The sequence below is a fragment of the Budorcas taxicolor genome, chromosome 11, assembly GCF_023091745.1.
Source record: "Budorcas taxicolor isolate Tak-1 chromosome 11, Takin1.1, whole genome shotgun sequence".
Taxonomy (NCBI): domain Eukaryota; kingdom Metazoa; phylum Chordata; class Mammalia; order Artiodactyla; family Bovidae; genus Budorcas; species Budorcas taxicolor.
The window spans coordinates 157,083,020-157,099,887 of NC_068920.1; the positions used below are offsets into that span (position 1 = coordinate 157,083,020).

The following is a 16,868-nucleotide window of genomic DNA, read 5'->3' on the forward strand; positions in this document are numbered from 1 at the left end:
AGTCAGCAGGATCCACGCTGTGAAGTTAGAGAGAAGCAGTGGCTCAGGACAGGCTGGAGGTAGGGAGGCGCCAGAGAGACGCTCCGTCTATTCCCACCTGAGTGGCCTTGATTAAGTCACTTGGTCTCTCTGGACATCCCTCTCGTGCATCAGTAAGTGAGCTGAGATGAGTAATCTACCTCCAAGGGCAGTGGAGATGAGCTCGTGAATGTTGGTAGAGTCAGAGCAGGAGAGGAGACAGCCCTGGACTCCGCGAAGTGAGCGATGCTACAGATCCGTGGGCGTGGGCAGGCCTGCTGGGGGCCACCAAGGCGAGTCCTGCATAGGGGCGTCTGGGGGCTGGCTTGTCCTCTGCCTGGACAACAGCCACGTGCAACATTGATGGTAACTCTTCTTTCCTTTTTTTAAAAAATTGATTGATGGTGGTGGTGGTGGTGGTGATGATATTTGGCTACCAGTTGGGAGAGAAACTTTAATGGGGTTCACCACACCCCTAGGCACAGGGTGTCATGTTCCTGGTCCAGGGAAAATGGGTCCTCCGAGGTCTTTGCCTCCATGGGATCGCCACTCCGGTCTTTGCAGGGAACAGACTTTCCTTCTTGCCTCGGTTTCTCCCATCCTGCTCAGACCTTCTCCCTTTTCCATCTCTCAGTTCCATCCCTTTTTAGAAAATCAGTCTTTGCCAGAAGACCCCAGCATCTTACAGGCTACCTGCTGCGTTAGCCAGACAGCTGGGTGGCACAGAGACCCTGCGCACAGGGACTATGGGGGTGAAGGTGCCACTGACTCTGTAGGTATTCTGAAGGGCCTGGAGGGTCCTGGTGGAACCATGGCAGTGGGGCCAAGGCAGGCTGGGATGCACCTGAGTTCTCCTGAGTGGCACCCTTGACAGCCTGTGTGCAGGCATGTTCCCCTCTCTCTCTCCCTCCTCCTTCTCTCTCTCTCTGACTCTCTTCCCCAGAAAGTTTCTTTTTTTTTTTTTCCTTTTCAGAATCTGCTCTGGCTTCTCTGTTGGCTCAGATGGTAAAGAATCTGCCTGCAATGCAGGAGACCCGAGTTCAAGCCCCAGGTCAGGAAGATCCCCTGGAGAAGGGAATGGCTGCCCACTTCAGTATTCTTGCCTGGAGAATTCCATGGACGGAGGAGCCTGGTGGGCTACCGTCCATGGTGTTACAAAGAGTCGGACATTACTGAGCGACTAATTCTTTCACTGAGCCAACACCAGATAGGCAAAATTCCTGTCTTCACAGAGCTCACATGCAGGAGGGGAGGCAGACAGACAGACTGAGGCACACAAGAAGCACTGGGCACATGGAGTATCTGAGCAGGAGGCCTGAACAAACAGTCAGGGCATGTAGCACAAAGTGGTGCTGAAACCTGAAGGGTGAGTCAGCAGGTGGTGAGTTTGGAAGGACAACAGCCTGTCAGTCAGAGAGAATAGTGCGTCAGGTTCAGAGACGGTCCGGGCAATATCTCCCTTCTGCAGTGAGACCCTGACACTCCTCCCACTGAGAGGCAGGGTCTCTGCTCCTTCCCCTCATATCCAGGTGTCTCTTACTTGCTTGAAGAAGCAGTGGAAGTAGTACCGCCTGACTGCCAAGGCTGGGTGAAAAAAGGCAGCCTGCCTCGTTTGCTGGCACACTCTGTGTTGGAGCCGTGGGCCAAGCTGGACCCGGAGAAGTCCAACTACCCAGAAGCTGCCACGCGAAGACCATGTGTGTTGTAGGTCCCAGCTGGTAGCCAGCACCAACCCCCAGACATGGGAGAAAGAGTCCCCTCGCCATTGAGTCATTCCCCAGCTAGAGAGTCTTCCTGCCGAGACCCCAGGCCACCGGAAGCAGAGAGAAACCATCCTGGTGTCCCGCGTCTGACTTCCTGACCCACAGAACCCATGGGGGAAGGAAATGGTTATTTTAGGCCACAGAATTTTGGTGGTGATTTGTTACACTGCAGTAGCAGCAGGAGCAGAGCCTGAGGCAAGAGCAACTGTGAGGGACTGAGAGGGGTGCAGTTTGGAGGAGAGAAGGGGAACATGGCGGAGGACAAGGCCTTGTCAGAGGGGGACTTCTTCCGAGGGACAGTCAGGAGCCACTGAAAGGTTCTGAGCAGGGCAGAGTTCCGGCCTGCGGTTATTTTTAAGGCCACGCTGGCATTGAGCACAGACTGGACTGACAGGCCCTGCAGCCGAGGCCCCAGAGCCGCTGGGCAATGGTGGAGACACTCTGGAGAGAGAGGTGACTGGGAGGCCACGGGACCCCTGTTGCTGCTGCTGTTGCTGCTGGTAAGTCGCTTCAGTCGTGTCCGACTCTGTGCGACCCCATAGACGGCAGCCCACCAGGCTCCCCTGTCCCTGGGATTCTCCAGGCAAGAGCACTGGAGTGGGTTGCCATTTCCTTCTCCAATGTATGAAAGTGAAAAGTGAAAGTGAAGTCACTCAGTCGTGTCCGACTCTTCATGATCCCATGGACTGCAGCCTACCAGGCTCCTCCATCCATGGGATTTTCCAGGCAAGAGTACTGGAGTGGGGTGCCATTGCCTTCTCCACCACGGGACCCCTGGGGCAGGGGGATTCCTAGGTTTTCCCGCCCCTGGGAATAGGTGTAGCTTAAGTCCCTTGGTTGCTAAACACATTTGCTTTCCCAGTTCCAAGTTGCTAGGGTCCCATGCAGTGGGGGAGGAGCACCAGGGTGGCCGTGCCCTGTCTTTCTTTGCTCAACTCCTGGCCTGTTGGTGGCAAACACCCCAGTAGTCAGGCATGGTGCTGGGGAGCGTGAGCTGGGGAGTCAGATCCTGGTTCCCCCACCGGTAGCTCTGAGCCTCATTTACCTCAAGTGGAAAATGAAGGTGGTGTAAGAATTGACCTCAAAGGGCTGTTGCGAAAATGAGCTACAATGTGACATGTTAATTGTAAGTCACAATAGCTAGGACTCTGCTGCAAACGTTGGCTCTGCTCGTTTTAGCTGTCTGGGAGCCCCCTGAGCACTGGGCTGTGGGTGGCATGGGCCATGTGGTGCTCTCCTCTCATCCAGCCCAGCACAGAGGTGTGAATAGCGAATGGCTGATGGGGGAGGGTGAACTGTGCTCAAATCCCAGCTCTGTCACTAACCTGGGCAACCTGATTCTCTCTCAGACTTTGTTTCCTCACATTCAAAATGGCAGCGATGATACTGACTCCTAGGGCTTCAGTGTGAGGACTAAGATAACGTGTCTGAAGCACTTAGCACGATGCCCGGCCCTCAGCCTCCAGCATCGCTCAGGGAATTGCTGCTGCCGCTGCTTCTCCCTCCCTTCTCTTACCCAGAACATCCTCACCGAGCTGCTACCTTGATGGCTCCCCCATCTCAGAATCCTCCTGACCCCTCCGTGAGCACCATCCCTGCATTTCCACCTGTGTGCTGGACCAGTGACTGACGCGTTTAAGGAGCAGGGAATCTTTCTTTTCCTTTTTTATAGTTTTTATCAGAATGAAAGAAAAGTGTGACATTTACATGGTGGCAGAACACCAGCAATCTTAATTGTGTCCCGCAACTTGTATAAATGATTTCATGTTTTTTCTATCTTGTCACATTCCTGACAGTTACAGTTTTTTGTTTTTTGTTTTTTTCCTGTTGGGAATGTTGGGATGGTCTACTGAGATAACCATGTGTGGGGGGTGGGAGGGGGGTGGGAGTGCATGAATGATGTGGGTGCTTATATAAACAGGGGTGCTTGGGAGGGGGCTTTGCTGTATCTTGCAGCCCCAGAGTCTTACCTTTCAGCAGGATTTCAGGCTTCATGTATCCCAAATTGATTTTATCCTTGCAGCAAGCACTTTTGAAATCCCTTTCCATTGTCTCCTGGCTTACATTGTTTCTAAGGAGCAGTCAGCTGTCTTCCTGTGTACATGGAAAGCGAAGTCACTCAGTCGTGTCCAACTCTTTGCGACCCAGTGGACTGTAGCCTATCAGGCTCCTCCCTCCATGGGATTTTCCAGGCAAGAGTGCTGGAGTGGAATGCCATTTTCACTATACATGGAAAGGGGGGTCTTTTCTCCTCTAACTTCTAACTTCTTGTAAGATTTCTCTTTATCTTTGATTTTCAGCAATATGATGATGATGTGATTTTTTTTTTGTATTTTTTCTGCATGGGATTCACTGAGCTTTTTAGATCTGTGGGTTGGTATTTTTCACTGAATTTGGGAATGTGTTATGGGGGTGGGGAGGTTGGGGGCCATTATTCTTTCAAATATTTCTTCTATACAATTCTCTCTCCCTTCCCCTTCTGGAACTCCACTTACACACTTGAGTTGTTCCACAGGTCACTGAAGCTCCATTTACTTATCTTTTCCCAAAAAATCTCTGTGCTTCAGTTTTGGATCATTTCTATTACCTGGCTTCAAGTTTGCTGATCCATTATTCTACAGTGTTTAATCTGCTGTTAATGTTGTCCAAATTATGTTTTCCATCAGGTGCTGTATTCTTTTGGTTTTCGAATTGCCACTTGGTTTATCTTTATGGGTCCCATTTCTCTTCTGAGATTTTCTATCCACTGGTTCATTCTGTCCTCCATTTCCTGAAAATCCTGTACATATTCATGATATGTACACATTTTAAGGGGCTTCCTTCTCAGGTGCTGATAGTGGTAGAGAAGCTGCCTTCCAGGAGATGTAAGAGAGGCAGGAGGCCTAAGAGACACGAGTTCGATCCCTGGGTTGGGAAGATCCCCTGGAGGAGGGCATGGCAACCCATTGCAGTATCCTTGCCTGGAGAATCCCATGGACAGGGGAGCCTGGTGGGCTACAGGCCATAGGGCTGCAAACAGTCAGACATGTCTGAGGCAACTTAGCATGCATGTATGTCTATGGGCTTATCCAGGCAGGAATACTGGAATGAGTTGCTGTGCCCTCCTCCAGGGGATCTTCCCAACTCGGGGACTGAACCTGCATCTCTTAGGTCTCCTGCATTGGCAGGTGAGTTTTTTTACTACTAGCACCACCTGGGAATCCCAGCACACACACACTCATGTGTGCACGCACACACACGCACATACAGACATGCACACAGACACATTTTAAAATCCCAGTATACTAATTCCAACATCTGGGTCATCAGTGGGTCTAATTTTATTGTTTCTTTTGATCATGGATCATATTTTCTTGCTTCTTCACATGCCTATAATTTTTAAATCATATGCTGGACATTTTGGATCCTATGTTGAAAAGACTCAGCATCTTACTGTCTTTCTCTCCAGAATGGTGTATTTTGTTCTGACAGGCAGTTAAATTACTGGCGTATTACCTTGCTTTTGGGCAGGCTAAGTTTTTAGGTTTTGTTCAGGTAGGTTTATTTTTATTTTGCCCGTAATCCTAGAGTATAACCCTTAATCCTGGTTTTAATAATAAGGCATGGCCTTTCTAGGATTAAGTTGGGAGCCGTAACCGTTGGCTAAGCCCATTTAACTTGGCAGTGCTTGAACTCCAGACTCCATCTTTCAGGCAGCTGCTGAACTTTCTGCCTCTCAGTCACTGCTTTGTTTTGGGCTCTATGAACTCTCTCTCTCTCCATGTGTACAATTTAGGAGTCAAATAAGGATTCAAGGGAACCTGTCTGGTAATTTTGGAGCTCCTCATTCTGTGGCTGTCTCCTTTCTAGCGTTTTCCCCTTCAGTCTCCATCCTCAGGGTCCAGTGTCTTCCTCTTCTTCCCAGCTGGTAACACGGCTGCATTCTGTTTCATCGTTCAGTGTACCACCATGAACAGGGAAATACCCTAGTGTGCTTCATGTCTTTCAAGGACCATATCCCCTCCAGCTTCTATTGGTTGCTTCTTTGGATTGCTCTCAAGTGCTTTCAAGAGCAGTTGTCTTTTGTATATTGTCCAGCTTTCATCATTGTTACCGACAAGAGGGTTAATTCAATACAGTCTACTCCTGCTTTTCAGGAACTGGACCTCTCCACATCCCCGTGGAATTTGCCTTCTCACCCAAACCTTCTGTACGCCTGCTTTTGTTGGCGTCCTACCATACACTAACCAGCTGGTGGGTGTCCTTAATTCAGTTGTCTGCCCTCCCTGTTCTTGGTCAGAGTCTTTGGGAAATATCAGCCCCAGTAATTTGCAGGTTGGTTCAACTCAGTGTACCCACCAGGACACTAGAGAATAAAAGAACTGTGTGTCCTCGAACGCCTTGTTAGAGCACCTGTGAACACCAAAGATGATGTTCGTTTCATTGTAGGGGACTGGAAAGCAAAAGTAGGAAGCCAAGAGATACCTGGAGTAACAGGCAAATTTGGAAAGCAAAAGTAGGAAGCCAAGAGATACCTGGAGTAACAGGCAAATTTGGCCTTGGAGTACAAAATGAAGCAGGGCAAAGGCTAACAGAGTTTTACCAAGAGAACACACTGGTCACAGCAAACACCCGATTCCAACAGCACAAGAGACAGCTCTGCACATGGACATCACCAGATGGCCAACACTGAAATCAGATTGCTTATATCCTTTGCAGCCAAAGACAGAGAAAGCCTATGCTGTCAGCAAAAACAAGACTGGGAACTGACTGCGGCTCAGATCGTGAACTGCTTATTGCAAAATTCAGACTTAAATTGAAGAAAGGGTGGAAAACCACTAGACTGCTCAGTTCAGTTTAGTTCAATCTCTCAGTCCTGTCTGACTCTTTGCGACCCCATGGACTGCAGCACACTAGGCTTCCCTGTCCATCACCAAATCCTGGAGCTTGTTCAAACCCATGTCCATTGAGTTGGTGATGCCATCCAACCATCTCATCCTTTGTCATCCCCTTTTCCTCCCGCCTTCAATCATTCCCAGCATCAGGATATTTTCAAATGAGTCAGTTCTTTGCATCAGGTGGCCACAGTATTGGGAGTTTCAGCTTCAGCATCAGTCCTTCCAATGAATATTCAGGACTGATTTCCCTTAGGATTGACTGGTTGGATCTCCTTACAGTCCAAGACGAGAGGGTTAATTCAATACAATCTACTCCTGCTTTTCAGGAACTGGACCTCTCCACATCCCGGTGGAATTTGCCTTCTCACCCAAACCTTCTATATGCCTGCTTTTGTTGGCAACCTACCCTACACTAACCAGCTGGTGGGTGTCCTTAATTCAGTTAACTCTCAAGAGTCTTAACTCTTAACTCTCAAGAGTCGTCTCCAACACCACAGTTCAAAAGTATCAATTCTTCGGTGCTCAGCTTTCTTTATAGTCCAACTCTCACATTCATACATGACTACTGGAAAAACCATAGCTTTGACTAGATGGAACTTTATCAGTACCTTTACCAATAAAGACTGTTCAGCTATGACCTAAATCAAATCTCTTATGATTTTATACAGTGGAAGTGACAAATAGATTCAAGGGATTAGATCTGATAGACCGAGTGCCTGAAGAACTATGGACAGAGGTTGGTAACATTGAACAGGAGGCTGTGGTCAAGACCATCCCCAAGAAAAAGAAATGCAAAAAGGTTGTCTGAGGAGGCCTTACAAATAGCTGAGAAAAGAAGGGAAGCTAAAAGCAAAGGAGAAAAGGAAAGATACATCCATCTGAATGCAGAGTTCCAAAGAGTAACAAGGAGAGATAAGAAAGCCTTCATAAGTGACCAATGCAAAGAAACAGCTGAAGACAATAGAATGAGAAAGACTAGAGAGCTCTTCAAGAAAATTAGAGATACCAAGGGAACATTTCATGCAAAGATGGGCTCAATAAAGGACAGAAATGGTAGGGACCTAACAGAAGCAGAAGATATTAAAAAGAGGTGGCAAGAATACACAAAAGAACTGTACAAAAAAGATTTTCATGACCCGGATAATCATGATGGTGTGATCACTCACCTAGAGCCGGACGGACATCTTGGAATGCGAAGTCAAGTGGGTCTTAGGAAGCATCACTGCAAACAAAGCTGATGGAGGTGATGGAATTCCTGTTGAGCTATTTCAAGTCCTAAAAGAAGATGCTGTGAAAGTGCTGCACTCAGTATGGCAGCAAATTTGGAAAACTCAGCAGCGGCTACAGGACCAGAAAAGGTCAGTTCTCATTCCAATTCCAAAGAAAGGCAATGCCAAAGAATGTTCAAACCATTGCGCAGTTGCTCTCATCTCACACGCTAGCAAAGTAATGCTCAAAATTCTCCAAGTGAGACTTAAACAGTACATGAACCAAGTAATTCCAGATGTTCAAGCTGGATTTAGAAAAGGCAGAAGGCACCAGAGATCAAATTACCAACATCCATTGGATCATAGGAAAAGGCAAGAGAGTTCCAGAAAAACATCTACTTCTGCTTCACTGACTATGCCAAAGCCTTTGACTGTGTGGATCACAACAAACTGTGGAAGATTCTTAAAGAGATGAGGATACCAGACCACGTTACCAGCCTCCTATGAAACCTGTATGCAGGTCAAGAAGCAACAGTTTGAACTGGACATGGAAAAACAGACTGGTTCCAAATTGGGAAAGGAGTATGTCAAGGCTGAGTATTGTCACCCTGCTTATTTATCTTATATGCAGAGTACATCATGTGAACGGTCAGGCTGGATGAAGCACAAGTTGGAATCAAGATTGCCAGGAGAAATATAAATAACCTCAGGTATGCTAATGATACCACCCTTATGGCAGAAAGTGAAGAGGAGCTAAATAGCCTCTTGATGGAAGTGAAAGAGGAGAGTGACAAAGCTGGCTTAAAACTCAACTTTCCTGGTCCCATCACAAATAGATGGGGAGACAATGGAAACAGTGACAGACTTTATTTTCTTGGGCTCCAAAATCTCTGCAGATGGTGACTGCAGCCATGAAATTAAAAGACGTTTGCTCCTTGGAAGAAAAGCTGTGACCAACCTAGACAGCATATTAAAAAGCAGAGACATTACTTTGCCAACAAAGGTCTGTCTAGTCAAAGCTATGGTTTTTCCAGTGGTCATGTATGGATGTGAGAGTTGGACTATAAAGAAAGCTGAGTGCAGAAGAATTGATTCTTTTGAACTGTGGTGTTGGAGAAGACTCTTAAGAGTCCCTTGGACTGCAAGGAGATCCAACCAGTCCATCCTAAAGGAAATCAGTCCCGAATATTCATTGGAAGGACTGATGCTGAAGCTGAAGCTCCAGTACTTTGGCCACCTGATGTGAAGAACTGACTCACTGTAAAAGGCCCTGATGCCGGGAAAGCATTGAAGTCAGGAGGAGAAGGGGCTGACAGAGGATGAGATGGTTGGATGGCATCACCGACATGATGGACATGAGTTTGAGCAAGCTCTGGGAGATGGTGAAGGACAGGGAAGCCTGGCGTGCTGCAGTCCATGGGGTCGCAAAGAGTCAGACATGACAGAGCAACTGAACTGAACTGACTGTAGGTACCTGTGATGTGCTGGGTATCAAGCTTAGTATTTTACAGGTATCTTTTTTCTTCTCCTGAAACTCTATGAGGGAAGTATTACTGTTTTGTTGTACTAACAAGAAGAGTGAGGCTTGGCAAAGTGAGGTTCCTCACGGCAGACCACGCTGCTAGGCAGAAATGGGACCAAGATGAAGACTTACGTCAAGAGCACTACAGCAGCAGGCACGCTATGGTGTTGTCCTGGAAACAAATTGCGTTTCTTTGATTCTAGCCTTTTAATGCTTTTTTCTTGTTCTTGAGATCTCTGGAATCAGGGGGCATCTTAAAGTTAATAGCATGTCAGGGTTTAATTGGCAGCACTGTTTCTTTTTTGTTAGAACACGACCCATTTAATGGTTGACGACTTCTCAGATTCGAGGAAAGGTGGCAGTTTTTAGTGATCATGGCTGCAGTGAAGTTGAACCATGGGTGAGGGATTGAAAGGCAGGGCCCCTCGTCTCCCGGTCAGCTGGTCTTCAGAAGGCGTAGGGGAGTGTCTGAGCATCGGCAAGGCTGTGAAATTGCCAGAAGCCTCCATCCATCTGATTTAATGAAACAGCTGCCTCTGAGCTGAGAGTGAGCCATCTGGTCCTCTCCTCTCCTGGTGGTGTTGGGGTCGGGTCCTATGACTTGCTGCCTCGTGCTTGGCAGGGTAACTGTGTGTTTCCTGCTGAGAAGTTAGGGGGCTTCATTTACGGGAAGATTCTAAGGCAGTGTTCCTGTACTGCCCAGTGTCACAGAGGCTGTCCCGGCACACGGAAAGCCCTTTGAGGTCACTGTTTCTGTTAAGTGCTTGCCAGGCCAGTCTATCCAAATGTCAGCACAGGGCACATGCTCAGTTACAAAAGCAGTTTGAAGAGCCTGTTTTCAGCTTGCGTAAGTCCCATCTCATTCCCGACTTGTCAGCCCGCCTGCCAGAGGGCAGAGTCAGGGCAGCACCTCTCCTCAGGCCTGGACGTCACCTGCCACATCTGCTACCTTGGCAACAGATACTTATTAAGCCCCATCTGAGCACCAACTGTGGGCTCCAGCTCAGTTTGCCCAGAGAAAATTTGCTGAGACTTTAGTTGACGAGTTTTCATTTTGTCTTTATAACGATATTTTAGGGAATGTTCGTTCGTTTGGTTCATCGCTGCCCTCTCACCCTATTGCTTGACATGGGGGCTCATCCCCAGGAGGGGAGACCGAGGAGCAGAGAGAGTAGAGATTTAATTTTAGCATTCGTTGATTTTCTTTTGTAGCTTCATAACAGAACCTTCACAGAAAATTCCCGAAGCTGTTTAAAATCATCCCCATCTTACATAAAAAATTTAAAAACAGTTGCCTCTGGAGCATCGTGGTCTGTGTCAGTAGGACCTTTGTGCTCTCAGGAAATGAGGGGCTGGAGGCAGCTTTCCAGTCTGTGGGGGAGGACCCCAACCCCCTTACAGACAGACACCTGCTGAAATTCTCGTCCCAAGGAGCCGCTGAGCTGATGCTGACCTGGCTGATTGGTCCTGGGACCCAACAGGGCAGCAGAGCAGATAAATGAGGGCTTCTTGGGAAGAGACAGATGGAGTGAGCTTTCCCAGGCATGAAGTCAGGTGGGGCCACTAAACATAGATGCTGGTGCTGGCAGGGAGATGGGCTGGTGTCATCAGAGAGATCCGGGGGCCGGGCCTAGGGCTGCCTCGGTCTGGGCTCTGGCCTGAGCATCTCACCCAAGGCCTGGTGCGTGGAAGCACGTGACTGATGTCCGTTGAATGACTGCAGGGGAACACTAGCCTTTTAAAGCTCATCCCGGGTTCCTGACTCAGGGTCTTAGGGGTGAGGGCAGCATGGACCCCCCTATTTGGGAGTCTGTCTAGGAGGAAGGGGGTGGGCTTCCCAGATGGCTCAGTGGTAAAGAATCCTGCTGATATAGAAGCCTCAGGAGACAGGAGTTCGGTCCCTGGGTCGGGTAGAGGTCCTGGAAGAGGAAGTGGCAAGCCACTGCAGTATCTGTGCCAGGTTAATCCCACGGACAGAGAAGCCTGGCAGGCTACCGTCCACGGGGTTGCCAAGAATGGGATACGACTGAGAGACTGCGCACGCTAGGAGGAGAGTGGGGAGGAGACCAAGGAGAGAAAGACAGCTGCCCTGACATGGCAAGGCTGTGCCTAAACCATTGATGGGCTGCCCTGGGTCCGCCCCAAGCTGGCTCTGGGGGTCCTGAGTAACTCCCGCCTCCACTGATGTGGCTCCTGGGTGCCCCCCCAGCCACGCCCTCCCCACGTCACTGCTCTGTCTGCCAGGCAGGTACAGGAAGGAAGGCAGGGCCTGCAATGGGCCTTTCGGAGCTGTCCTGCCAGGTGCAGGTGGGCAGCAGAGGGACATCCCCTCGCTCGAATTCCTGGTGCAAGTGGGTGATGGTGGTGTCCCCAGTCCTGGCTCCTCTCCCCTGCATGGCACGGCCTGTCCCCAAGCACTTCGGCATTTTTTATCTCCCTTGAGACTCACGGCAGGCCTGGGGCTGGAGAGGGCAGCAGATACTCCATTTGATAGATGAAGGAGCAGAGACTGGGAAAACATGATCGCTATTATCGCCGTCATTTATTGTTCACTATGTACCGGGCATCGTGCCGGTCTATTCACTGGTCTCGTCTCACTCAGTCCTCCCGGGGTCTGTGCGGGTGTTGCTCTAGGTGGGACCCAACTCCTCCCCCGACCCCTGGCCCTGGGCACTCTGTGAGCACCTCCCCCACTAGAAATACTAAAAACCATCTTCTGTGACTGTGTTGGTGTAAGGAGAAATACATTACCATTATATATTGAAGCATTTTCTGACCTAAAACTTCACTGTTTAATTCTCATTTTGAAAGAAGCTAGAACATTTTGGGGGGCCCCTGATAGTGTCATGAACCCCCGGCCCTGTGCCTGCTGCACCCGATGGATAACTCAGCCCTGACTGCTCCACAAATTCAGAATCCCAAATCACTAAAACAAACAAACAAACAAAACACCCAGCAAGCCTTTTATTTATTTTTTTTTAAAGAAGTTTGGCACACGTTCATTTGGCAGTAAAAATCCATCTTGACTCGACATGAGGTTCTGTGTAGTATTTGGGCAGCGTGTTTACAGCCCCCAGGCCCACCGCTCAGCGCTGACCACCACCCCCTCCCTCACTCCCCCACCAGCCCCCTCCATGGTCATGTTCACTATAGATCTGCCCTCCTGAACAGCAAGTTCCTCAGGGATAGGGCATCTCTGTGGATACAGATGTTAACTATTTCTCTGTAGATCCATGATTCCCTCTTTCTCAGTGAACCCTAAGGTTATCAGAACTGGAGTCCAAAGCGATGAGCCAGCACTGGTGGTGTGGTGGAGGGGGGTGGCGGTATCTCTGAATTATGGGAAAACATAATGTTTTCTCATCTGCTCTAGCAGGTATGAGGACAGTTGCTCTTGGGTCCTGGGAGGAACACGTGGGGGCAACATCGTGGGAACTCGTAATGGAGACGACACACTGACACTGCGTGAGCACTGGCCCAGTGCCAGGCACGGTGCGAAGGGCTGCTGTGAATTACCTCGTTTGTATTCACAGCAGCTCTGGGCCGAGGAAAAAACAAGGTGGAGGCAGGTTCGGTGGCCTGCCTGAGGGCGTACCAGATGAAGTGATGGAGCAGAGATGCAGACCCAGGCACGGGGACTTCTGATGCCGCCAGGAAGGGCCGGAGTCTGGCCTGGACTCCAGAGAGCAGCCTGCGCTCCGGGCAGCGAGGGCTGTCCGCAGAGGCAGGAGGGGCTCTTTTCACTACAGTGGTGGTGAGGCTGGGGCTCAGGCAGTGCTGAACTGTGAGACTCGAGGCCACAGGTCTCAGCACGAGCCATGGAGCAAAGTGAAGGGCCAGGCCACCGCCCTCATAGGGGACGTCCTCTCAGTTATTCCACATGGCTCTGCAGTGCCAGGTGCTGGGGACGCAGCGGTGAACAAGACAGACATAGCCCCTGGCCCTTTGGCTCGCGCATCTCTTTGAGGAGGCAGACAATGAAGAGATGAGATAATTTCCAGACTGATAAAACCAGTTACTGGAATAGGAAAGATGGGGTGGGAAGGAGGCTATTTTAAACAGGGTGCTCAGGGAAGGCTTCCAGGAGGGAGGGTCACGTGAACCAAGGCCCAAAGACCGGAAGGAGGCAGCCACGCAAAGGAATAGCACATGCAGAAGCAACGGGATGGGAGTGAACTTGGCCTTCTGAGAAATGAAAGATCAGTGTGGCCCAGCAGAGGGGCTGAGTAGGAGAGGGCAGGGAGGCAGGCGGGCAGGTCCTGTGGGCCAGGGGAGGTCTCGGGTTTGGATTCAGGGTGCAGTGGAGGCCTCTGGGGGGATGCACGCAGAAAAATGAGGGGCACTGTTCCATATTTTCTCATTGTCGCTCCTGGGGCTGGGTGGTGAGTGGTCCAAAGGGAATAAGAATGGAGCTGAGAGCATGGTTGCATTAGGAGACTGAGAAGCAAGGGGCCTGGCACCAGGGCAGAGTCAAGGAGATAGTGACCAGTGGTTGGACTAGGCTAGGTTTTGGAGGAAGAGCTGACAGAAACCCACATGACTGTGATACGGTGAAGATCAAGCTGCACTGTTTAGCACCCAGAGATTTACTACGCAAGAGCCATAGAAATAGAGTTCCGGGAATTGAGGTAGTAACCCACACTCATGACCGCCCTATCTAGTTGGGCAGTGCACACCCTGTGCAGCTGTCCCTGGCAGCCCTGACCACAGCCAGCTCTGACAGCTGAGTTATGTTGGGCACCAGCCTCTAGGAGGGTGGAGAAACAGATACCAACAAGGAGCTGGACTGAGGAGACCCCAACCTAGACACTGCAGAAATAATTGGGGGAACTTGGGAATGAGGGTGAGGTGCTGTGGATATGCTCGTGGGGTCTAGAAAATACGTTTGAATTGCTGTTGATGTGATCCTGTGTCCCTTCAGACTGACGTGGACTGGAAAAGTCCATTTAGTTACCCCACTCCTTGAACTGGTTTGTTTTCATCCTGAGATAGATGCTCACAAGGTTACTGTCTAGAGAGACGTGGGCAGCTCAGGGTCCGCTTGGGCTTCCTGAAAACTGTTTTCAGCAAAGATTCATGCCTCTGCTGCCCCAAAACTGGAAGGGGAACTTCGTAGCAGGTCCTGTCAGGAAGAGGCAAGAACTTGTGGCTGTGGCCCTTCAAAACCAGGGTGGACTGTTTCTGCCTCTTTCTGGGCTTAAGGCTCCCAGACCTACCCTGATTTCTGTGGCAAATAGGTTTGGGGTGGGTATCCCAGGGGCCCCCATACAGGCCCTACAGGGAGTAGGGGCAGCTGGCGCAGAAGGCTTGCTTCAGCCCCACTAAGTGTGCAGACCACCTCACTGCCCTCCCTCCCACCCACCCTGGGCCAGTTCTGAGGCTGAAACCTTGGAAGGCAAGGGGCAGGCTTCACCTGTGCTGGGTATTCTCCAGTTGCTGTCTGGATCTGCCCTTCAGCACCCTGCCCTGTGCCCCGAGGCTGACCTGTCTGGATGGCCTCCGTGGGCTCCCTTGCCTTCTCGTTTCCGGTTGGGTTTGGCCAGTGGCAGGTACCAGCAGTTGATGAGAGGGTGGGAAGAAGGTGAGGATGGTGTGTATGGCCAGCTCCCTCCCTCTGGACCGTGACTGTCGAGATGGTGTGAGAGCAGTCGGCCACGCCTGGTTTGAATTCTACATCCACCTCTTAGTAACCATGTGCCTTCTGGAAGTTACCTGTCCCCCCTGCGTCTCAGTGTCCTTATTTAAAAACTGTGGATGGTAACACCACCTTCCCAAGATGGCTGGAGTATGTGGATCCGTGGGAGTGCAGATAGCCTGTGCAACGCCTGCCACACTGTGGGCACTCAGTAAATGCTGGCTCTCCTTCAGTAACTGGGAGCCCTGTCACCTCGGGTTTCTAACATACTGGGACTTCAGGAGGGCACTGGTCATTCGGTGTCTCTCCAGATGGCCTCTTTTAGTCTTCCCTCTTTGCTTTGCCCGTCCTTCAGTCTCGAACCACTCCCGCAGGCCGTTGCAACCAGCAGTCCTTTTGTCAAAGAAGTGCCTCCCTGCCCCTGCCTTGACCTGCAGCCTGCACGTGAAGCCTGCTTAACCAAAGAAGATAATCCTCTTCACCTGGTGGGAAGCAGGCTCGTGGGCAGTGCACATGTGCACACACAGACGTGACTTGTAACATTTACTGAGGGCTTGTCGATCCCCATGAGATTGGTTCCTTTATTAGTACTCCATTTTCAGTTGAGAAATAAGTCAAGAAACTGAGGCTTAAGGGGTTCCTTAACTTGTCCAGGGTCAGAGTGGTTACATGGTGGACTGGTCTTGAACTTGGGCAGTCTGGTGGCAGGAGCCTGGCCTTTCAGACTCCGGTGACCTGCCTCTGTCACAGGGAAGCCTCTGCTCTCCAGGCTCCAAGGACCTAGCCATTTTAGATCATCAGGGTGACCGAAAGCTACCAAGTTATCTGTCGAAACATCCAATGCTTTGAAATTTTTATCCATTCTCAATTAAGCTTTTCACACAGACTTCCCTCAACAGACATACACACACACACCGCCCACGAGCCTCTGAAAACCTTGGCTAATCACACTCTGCTTGGTGACTCAGCCATCTTGAATAGCCTGACTTTACTGCCTGTAAGCTCCAGGCAGCTGTGTTTGTTGTTACTTTTCTAGCTCTCCTTTCCATGGCAGCAGTCACCTTCCCTTCCCACCTCCCAGCCTTCTCCGAATCTGTTGCTTCTCGCCAGCCGAGGCCCCAGAAATCCAACAGGATTATTCCTAAATAAGAGTAGCAGGGCACTGCCCTGGTCTAAAGAGCTCTCTTGCGAGTGAAGTACATGAGAGTCAGTGCCTGTACTTGATCACAGCAATTGTGGGGGCTCAAAGGCCTTCAGGGCTTACGGGGTCTGTGCGCTCACGAAACATCTGCATCTGCCATGCCCACACAGTGTGCCTGGCGTGGTGGGAAGCCTTTCACGTGGAGCATTTCACTGAATCCTCAGAAAGAGAACCTCCCAGGAGAGCTTCTATTTACTGTCTTCCATTTTCAGTGATAAACATAGATCAAGTACAGAGAGGTTAGGGAGTCGACCCACTGCCACGCTGGATCTGGGCCTGTCTGCCTCCCAAGTCCACAACCGTAACAGGCTTTATGCTCTCAGCCACCCAGCAGCACGAGGATGGGCAAGGTAGGGAAGCTGCAACCCTCATTGCTTCCCTTGTAGGATAGCGCTGTTTGTGCCCATAGTCCCTGGGATGGTTGGCATGTCACATCCTCGACACACACTTGGCAGTCAGTGGGCACTGGGTCTGTGGTGCATATCATTTCAGCCCCTCCCAGCTCAGAGATGCTCGAGCTTCGGCAACTTTGGAATCATCTGCGAGCTTGTTAGAACAGTTTGCCAGGCCTCATCCGCCACCCCACTCCGAGTGTCTGATTCTGTAGGTCTGGGGTAGGGCCTGAGACTTTGCATTTCTAAGAA

General features: G+C 50.3%; 1 protein-coding gene across 3 annotated transcripts in view; it reads left to right on the plus strand.

Moving 5' to 3' along the window:
- RALGPS1 (Ral GEF with PH domain and SH3 binding motif 1) overlaps window positions 1–16,868 on the plus strand; it is a 300,327-nt gene that overhangs the window by 193,516 nt on the left and 89,943 nt on the right. The window lies entirely within an intron of this gene.